This window comes from Saccopteryx leptura, chromosome 3 (assembly GCF_036850995.1).
Source record: "Saccopteryx leptura isolate mSacLep1 chromosome 3, mSacLep1_pri_phased_curated, whole genome shotgun sequence".
Lineage (NCBI taxonomy): Eukaryota > Metazoa > Chordata > Mammalia > Chiroptera > Emballonuridae > Saccopteryx > Saccopteryx leptura.
The window spans coordinates 145,096,176-145,104,790 of NC_089505.1; the positions used below are offsets into that span (position 1 = coordinate 145,096,176).

Here is an 8,615-nt window from a genome sequence, read left to right on the forward strand (position 1 = left end):
AATATGTTTTCTCGAGCTAAACAAACAGGCGCTGCAGGGACACCCCAGGCGGGAGGCCTTCTTGGCCCTGGAAGAATTGGAGAGCCCCCTACAGGCGGGAGGACCCAGATGGAAAGTTCTTCTGTAGCTCAGATGGGCGGGGCTAAGTAAACACAGGCGGAGGTGTTTGTTGGGCGTGGGGATCAGAATCGCGGGTTCCCCGGTGTACGTTTAGGGGATTAGCTGCAGTGGGTTATTTAAGTTTTTGAAGAGCTTATTTTAATAAAAGAGTGAAAATGTTGTTCTTTTATTATGCACACGAGATATCTTTTAGAAAATTGTTTTTATATATAAATACAGGTAAGTAGTGTAAACATGGAAACCGACCAGTAATTTTTGAACTAGGATGTTGCCAATATTCTTTAAATTACCGGTGTCTTCATAGGTGGGTTATAAAACTGAGGCTCATGGACGTAGATGAGAGAGCAGTGGTTACCTGGGAGGGTGTTAGGGGGAAGGTTATAAAGAGACGAATACAAGGTGAGGAGGATGATTTGACTTTGGGTGATGGGCATATAACATAATCGACTGTACAAGTGATGTGGAGTTGTTTACCTGAAATCTATGTACTCTTATTGATCAATGTCACCCTGTTAAATTTAAAAAAATTATATATATATACTGGTATCTTTACCATCCCCTTCTTTTCCTCCAGAGGTAACACTTCAGTATTTGGGGATTATTCTTTTGCTTTTTATTTATTTTTTCAAATTTTTTATTTATTCATTTTTAGAGAGGAGAGAGAGAGAGAGGAGAGAGAGAGAGACAGTGAGAGAGAAGGGGGAGGAGCTGGAAGCATCAACTCCCATATGTGCCTTGACCAGGCAAGCCCAGGGTTTCGAACTGGTGACCTCAGCATTTCCAGGTCGACGCTTTATCCACTGCGCCACCAAAGGTCAGGCTCTTTTGCTTTTTATAAGTTTAGTTTATGGGCCCTGGCCGGTTGGCTCAGCTGTAGAGCATCTGCCTGGCGTGCGGGGGACCTGGGTTCGATTCCCGGCCAGGGCACATAGGAGAAGCGCCCATTTGCTTCTTCACCCCCCTCCCTCCTTCCTCTCTGTCTCTCTCTTACCCTCCAGCAGCCAAGGCTCCATTGGAGCAAAGATGGCCCGGGCGCTGGGGATGGCTCCTTGGCCTCTGCCCCAGGCGCTAGAGTGGCTCTGGTCATGGCAGAGCGACCCCCCGGAGGGGCAGAGCATCCCCCCTGGTGGGCAGAGCGTCCCCCCTGGGCGTGCCGGGTGGATCCCGGTTGGGCGCATGCAGGAGTCCTCTGACTGTCTCCCCGTTTCCAGCTTCAGAAAAAAAAATAAATAAAAGTTTAGTTTATGTACATATATTTTTCATTTTATAAATGGTTGAGCTTTACAAGGATAGTTATGTAATTGTCTTAATTTAATTTTTTTTCACTCAATGTTTCTAAATTCATCTCAGATTATTGCATATACTTGCATGTAACTGTAGTTCCTCTACTTCCCTACTATTTACTGGTAATATTCCTTTATGTGGCAGTGTATTCCTTCTGTTTCCCAGGGTTTTGTCATTACAAACAATGCTGGTATAAACATTTTTATGCATAGATTAGGGTACAAAAGTGCAAGAATTTGTTAGAGCACAGCATATATATGAGAGAATGTTTTTAACTATTTTGTAGTTATAATAACTGCTTTATAGTCTTTTTCTGATAATTGTAACATCTTGGTCATATAGGAGTTGGCAGGTTTTGATTTTATTTTACTTTCAGAGCCAATTATATTTTAAAATTCTTTGTGAATTGAGTAATTGTGGTTTTTATCCTGGACAATCTGAACATTATACTGCATAAACTGACTCCTTTTAAAAGCCTTTGGGGGGGGGGGTGCTGCTTTATTTTATTTTATTTTATCTTATCTTATCTTATTTTATTTTATTTTATTTTATTTTATGGAACAATCAATCTACTTTGGTTCAGATTAGAAATTCAGTCTCACCTTCTATGATCAGTTCCATGTCCGGTCTGTTTTCAAAGGCTTTGTTATGTTGTTTTGAGTCTGTCCTACATATACAACACTCAGGGATTATTTTGTAACTTTGACAGTAGTTGAAATTGTAGTCTAGTTCACATATCCTTTGCTATGCAGCTTTATGTCGTGCAGGTGCTCAGTTTAGGTGTGGACACAGAATTTACATGGTTCATACACAGAATTAGGATCCCCTTCTCCAACTCTCCCCTTTTTGAAATTCCTCTCATACTCTTTTTTGCAAAGTCCTATTCTCCTGGCCCTTTTGCCAGAAATAAGAGGTTTCTCTTAGGAGTTTAGCTGCCTGCATAACTGAAGCAGCTGACTAGTGTCCACACTGGGGTAAAAAGGTGAGAAAAGGGAGAAAAAACACAGATTGCTTCTATTCTGTTCAGACCATGGAGGTCCACATTCCCATTTCCTTTGTTTAGAAAGATAGAGTTTCTGTTGGTGTTGTAGCTGCCTATGCCTAGGCCTAATTCCCAGGTCAAAGGCTGGAGGGAAAGATGAAGGAGAAAAGCCAGGTGTTTCCTACAAACTGACTCACAGAAGCCCCTTTCCCCATTCAACTGGCTAGAAATATGTCGTCATCCCCCACCCCTCTGTTTTTACTGCTTTTGCTGCCATTACAGTTTTCACTAGGTGCCGGGGCTCAGGCCAAAGCTGTGAGAAAAAAACAGGAGAAACAAACACAGGATATTTCTCCAAAGTTTTGCTTCTCTTCCACAATCTGTTTTATATACTTTTCAGAATCCTCAAGTAGTTGTGTTTTTTTTTGTATTTTTTCCTGAGCATTTAGTTGTAATCAGTAGGAAAGCTAGGCTGCAATGGTCTTACTCCATTTTGACTGGAGTAATTTACCAATGTGTATACATCAGAATAATTAAAATGAAAAATTTAGCCATTACCAAGTGTTGAGAAGAGTGTGGAGAGAGTGTGGAGAAACTAGAATTTTTTTTTAATTTTTATTTTTAGAAACTAGAATTCTTACACACTGGCAGTGGAAGTGTAAATTGATAAATCTGCTTTGGAAAAATGTTAGAATTTATTAAAGTTGAACATATGCAGACCCTATGTCCCTGAAATTCTACTCCTAAGTATACTCCCAACAGAAAGGCACCTAAATTCACCAAAGACATATATAATGTTCATCACTGCACTATTCATAATAACCCCAAAGTAGACATTTCCAATTGCTTAAGAAGGAGACAGTGATTCAAAGGGCGCATGAGGGACCTTTGGGGGTCCTGATAATATTCCTTGTCATAATCTGGGTTCCGATTACACAGCTTTTCACCTTATAAAAATTCACTGAGCTGCACACCGTTAACCTGAAAATAAAAGGCTAAAATGAGAGGCAACAAGTGTTTCTTTGAGATCAAAGGAGGTTTTATGAGAAAAGAAAGGGAAATAATTACATGAATAGAAAGGAGAAACTTCTGCCTGACCAGGCGGTGGCACAGTGGATAGAGTGTCGGACTAGGATGTGGAGGACCCAGGTTCGAGACCCCAAGGTCTCCAGCTTGAGTGCAGACTCATCTGGTTTGAGCAAGACTCACCAGCTTGAGCAAGGGGTCACTCGGTCTGCTGTCACCCCCCCCCCATCAAGGCACATATCAGAAATCAATCAATGAACAACTAAGGAGCCACAATGAAGAATTGATGTTTCTCATCTTCCTTCCTGTCTGTCTGTCCCTATCTGTCCCTCTCACTGACTCTCCCTGTCTTTGCCACACACAAAAAAAGGAGAAATTTCTATCTGTGCTAATAAACTGTTATTCCTTAGCTATACATGGCTATTTACGGGTTCTAAAGAGTATCTTTAATGATCAGTTCTCAAAATCAAGAGGTCTGTTTCCTGTTAGCTTTACAAACAGTTGTTGGGAAGACGGTGCTGCTCTGGCCAATCCAAATGTTATTTTGCCCAGTTAAACATCTCAAAGGTTCAAGGGGTAAGATGTGCAATTCAGTTCCTCTGGAATGGTTGCCCTCACTCCATTTTGAAATAGCTCTACTTACAGCTTCAAAGCTGGCTCTGAGAAGTTAAATGGAAGGGTGAATTGAACATGGTACCTGCTGCTGCCACAACTGTTTTCGCTGCGGGGTCATTATCCGGCATCTACCATAACTCTTGATTGACTAATGGAGGGCTATACTAAAATAGAGAAAATTGGAGAAGGTACCTATGGAGTTGTGTATAAGGGTAGACACAAAACTACAGGTCAAGTGGTAGCCATTGAAGAAAATCAGACTAGAAAGTGAAGAAGAAGGGGTTCTTAATACTGCAATTCGGGAAATTTCTCTATTAAAAGAACTTTATCATCTAAATATAGTCAGTCTTCAAGATGCGCTCATGCAGGATTCCAGGTTATGTCTCATCTTTGAATACCCTTTCATGGATCGAAAGAACTACTTGGATTCTATTCCTCCTGGTCAGTTCATGGATTCTTCACTTATTAACAGTTATTTGTACTAAATCCTACAAAAGATTATGTTTTATCATTCTAGAAGAGTTCTTCTTAGAGACTTAAAACCTCAAAATCTATTGATTGATGACAAAGGAACAATTAAACTGGCTGGTTTTGGCTTTGCCAGAGCTCTTGGAATAACTGTTAGATTAGAGTATCTAAACATGAGCTGGTAACACTTTGGTATAGATTTCCAGAAGTATTGCTGGGGTCAGCTCACTATTCGACTCCAGTTGACATTTGTATTATAGGCACCATATTTACAGAATTAGCAACTAAGAAACCCCTTTTCCATGGGGATTCAGAAATCAATCAACTCTTCAGTTTTCAGAGCTTTAGGTACTCCCAACAGTGAAGTGTGTCCAGAAGTGGAATCTCTTACAGGACTATAAGAATACATTTCCCAAGTGGAAGCCAGGAAGCCTAGCATCTCATGTCAAAAACTTGGATGAAAATGGCTTGGATCTGTTCTAAAAAATGTTAGTCTACTATCCTGCGTAATTAATTTCTTGCAAAGTGGCACTGAATCATCCATATTTTAAAAATTTGGACAATCACATTAAGAAGATGTAGCTTTCTGACAAAGAGTTTCCACATGTTGTATGAAGACCAGATAGATCTATTTTTGCTGTCAACTCTATTTTGGTCAAGTATTTTTGTTTTCTTTGTTGTAAAGCTCAAACTGTTTCATATAACTTCAAAAGTTGTAACTTAAAAATGTAAATATTCTAGATGAATTTAAATATAATTTTGTATATGTGTGTAGATCTCATTGTAACAACTGTTTGTTACTATAATAAAACTATAAACCTAATATTGATATCAGGCATTGGAAAAATTTGAGTTAGCTTAAATCATATCAAACCTTACAATAGTCAGATTTTTTTGTAGTCGAGCTCTTTACTATTCAGAAAAGTGCTAAGTTCAAAGTTCATGATGCTTTGAAATATTTGTATGCTCTGGATGTTTAACTTTTCTTGTCAGTTTCTTGCCATGTGTTGACCACACAACCTGCTTAAAGATGAATACTTTTCTATGGTATTTCAATTTAGAATCTAAATGTTAAGCATTCAGAATGAGAAAATTACCCAGATTTGAGAAATAATGCTAAATTTATAGAGATTTTCAGTAACTTATAAAACTAGCATTAAAAAATGCCAACGTTTGCTAAGTTTTACAGTTAAAGGTCGAGGGATGCACACAGCAGGGAAGAACAGTTTAGAGAATTTATGAACTATCCTATTTTTAGGTAGATTATGAAAGATTTTTGTCTAAGTGAATTCTTTTGCCTTCATCAGAGGCAGTAACTATGCAAAGGAGCTGCATCTTGTGGCTTTCAATTCTCACTGAAACACTGTCAAAATTTGCAAATAAAGTTTTTATTAGCAAAAAAAAAATAAAAAAATAAAAAAATAAAATAGTTCTGTTTATGCCAACTTTTCACAACACTTATGATTGGGGCATTATTTTTAACTTCAATAAGAAGATAAAAATATACTTAATTTACCCATCTCATGTCCCACTTATCTCTTCATTTAGGAAATACTTGCTAAATATTATACCAAATTTAAGGTAATGGTAGTGATCCCAGATCCCCTTGTGACCTGGGTATCATTGATACCTGGGTACTTTCTGGCTTTAATGGTAATTGGGGTTTCTTAGAGTTGTGATGTTGAATCTGCCATAACTTTAATATAGAGTCATATTACAAGGCTATTAAGAAAAGGCCCATTCTCAGCTCTTTAGTTAACTGAGCATTTAAGGTGGCAATGATTCAATCTCTCTAAGGTTTACATATCCAGACTCAAGGAGACTTTTTGCAAAGTACAGGTAAATCAAGGAGATTTTATTCTTTATATTTAGATAAAGGCAGGAAAAAAATCTGCTATTCAAAACAGTGAAAAATAACTTCAGCCTGACCAGGTGGTGGTGCAGTGGATAAAGCGTCAGACTGGGATGAGGAAGACCCAGGTTCGAGACCCCGAGGTCGCCAGCTTGAGTGCAGGCTCATCTGGTTTGAACAAAGCTCACCAGCTTGGACCCAAGGTCACTGGCTCAAGCAAGGGGTTACTGGGTCTGCTGGAGGCCCATGGTCAAAGCACATATGAGAAAGCAATCGATGAACAACTAAGGTGTCGCAATGAGCAACTAATGATTGATGCTTCTCATCTCTCCATTCCTGTCTGTCTGTCCCTGTCTATCCCTCACTCTGACTCTCTCTCTGTCTCTGTAAAAAAATAAAATTAAGTAAAAAAAAATAACTTCATATACATTTCTAAATTCACCTGACCAGGTGGTGGCGCAGTGGATAGAGCATTGTACTGGGATGCTGAAGACCCAGATTCGAAACCTGAGGTAGCTGGCTTGAGTGTGGGCTTATGTGGCTTGTTTGTGAGCTCACCAGCTTAAGCTTGGATTGCCAGCTTGAGTGTGGGATCATAGACATGATCCCATGATCAATGGCTTGAGCCCAAAGTTTGCTGACTTGAGTCTAAGTTTGCTGGCTTAAGCAAGGGTCACTTGCTTTGCTGGAGCTCCCCAATCAAGGCACATATGAGAAAGCAATCAATGAACAACTAAGGTGCTGCAACAAAGAGTTGATGCTTCTCATCTTTCTTCCTCCCTGTTTGGCCCTGTTCATTTCTCTCTCTCTCTCTCTCTCTCTCTCTCTCTCTCTCTCTCTCTTTCTTTCGCAAAAAAAAAAAAAAAAAAAAAAAAAAAAAAGCAGCCTGACCAGGCAGTGGTGCAGTGGATAGAGCATCTAGACTGGGATGCTGAGGACCAAGGTTCGAGACCCCGAGGTTGCCAGCTTGAGCACGGCTCATCTGGTTTGAACAAAACTCACCAGTTTGGACCCAAGGTCGCTGGCTTGGGCAAGGGGTTACTCAGTCTGCTGAAGGCCCGCGGTTAAGGCACATATGACACACCAATCAATGAACAACTAAGGTCTCGCAACGAAAAACTGATGATTGATGCTTCTCATCTCTCTCTGTTCCTGTCTGTCCCTGTCTATCCCTCTCTCTGACTCTCTCTCTCTCTGTCCCTGTTAAAAAAAAATTAAAAAGATTTCTAAATCTTAACTGCATGTCATAATTAAGATATTTTAAAATAATCGTTTTTTAGTTGACCAGAATTCTTTTTCATTAATTTTATGGTATATAAATCCTTGTGTTATAAAATATCTGGGATTATAACCATAAAATTCTTGTTCTTGAAAACAGTAGGTCTTACTCAAACAGAAAAATAAGGAATTAAAAAAAAACACCTTTTTTTAAGTGAGAAGAGAGAAGACAGACAGACTCCCACATGTGTCCCAACCAGAATCCACCAAGCAAGCCCCTTACAGGCTGCAATGCTCTGCCCATATGAGGCCCCTGCTGGGCATCCACGCTATTTTTAATGCCTGAAGTGGAGGCTCCTCTGAGCCATCCTCAGCTCCCAGAGCCAATGCACTAGAACCAATTGAGCCATGGCTTCCGGAGGGGAAGAGAGGAAGAGAGAAAGGGAGGGTGAGTAGTGGAGAAGCAGATGGTCACTTCTGTATGTTCTGACTGGGAATCAAACTTGGGACCGTTACACACGGGGCCTACACTCTACCACTGAGCCAATAGGCCAGGGCCTAAAATTATTTTTAAAAGGTTTTATTTATTGATTTTTAGAGAAAAGAGAGAAAGAGAGAGAGAGTGAGAAAGAGAGAGAGAGAGAAAAGGGGTGAGGAGGAGTGAGAAGCATCAACTGGTAGTAGTCACTTCCTGTATGTGCTTTGACCAGGCAGGGGTATATAGTATATAATCAATAACATTTATATATCTATATATATCTATATATATCACTATACCTATATCTATTTATATCTATATCTATATCATCTATATCTATATCTATCACCTGATTGCTAGTGTGCTTGTGCACTGCATGTAAGCTATTTCCTAGATTTTCTTTAGCACCCCCACCCAGAAATGCAGGAAAACCACTAAAGCCAGATACTCCCATACCACTGAGGAGAACTACTGAAGAAGCTGGATGTGTCCATACCCCTGAGGAGTTGACTGACCTCAAGAAGCAATAAAGACTGTGATTAGATCAGAATGCCATGGAGAAGAAATTATGA

The 8,615-nt window shown here is 39.7% G+C and overlaps 1 pseudogene; it reads left to right on the forward strand.

The window, feature by feature from the left end:
* The first annotated feature begins 4,178 nt into the window (after positions 1–4,178).
* On the forward strand, positions 4,179–5,077 carry LOC136397707 (cyclin-dependent kinase 1-like; annotated as a pseudogene).
* Positions 5,078–8,615: the final 3,538 nt, after the last annotated feature.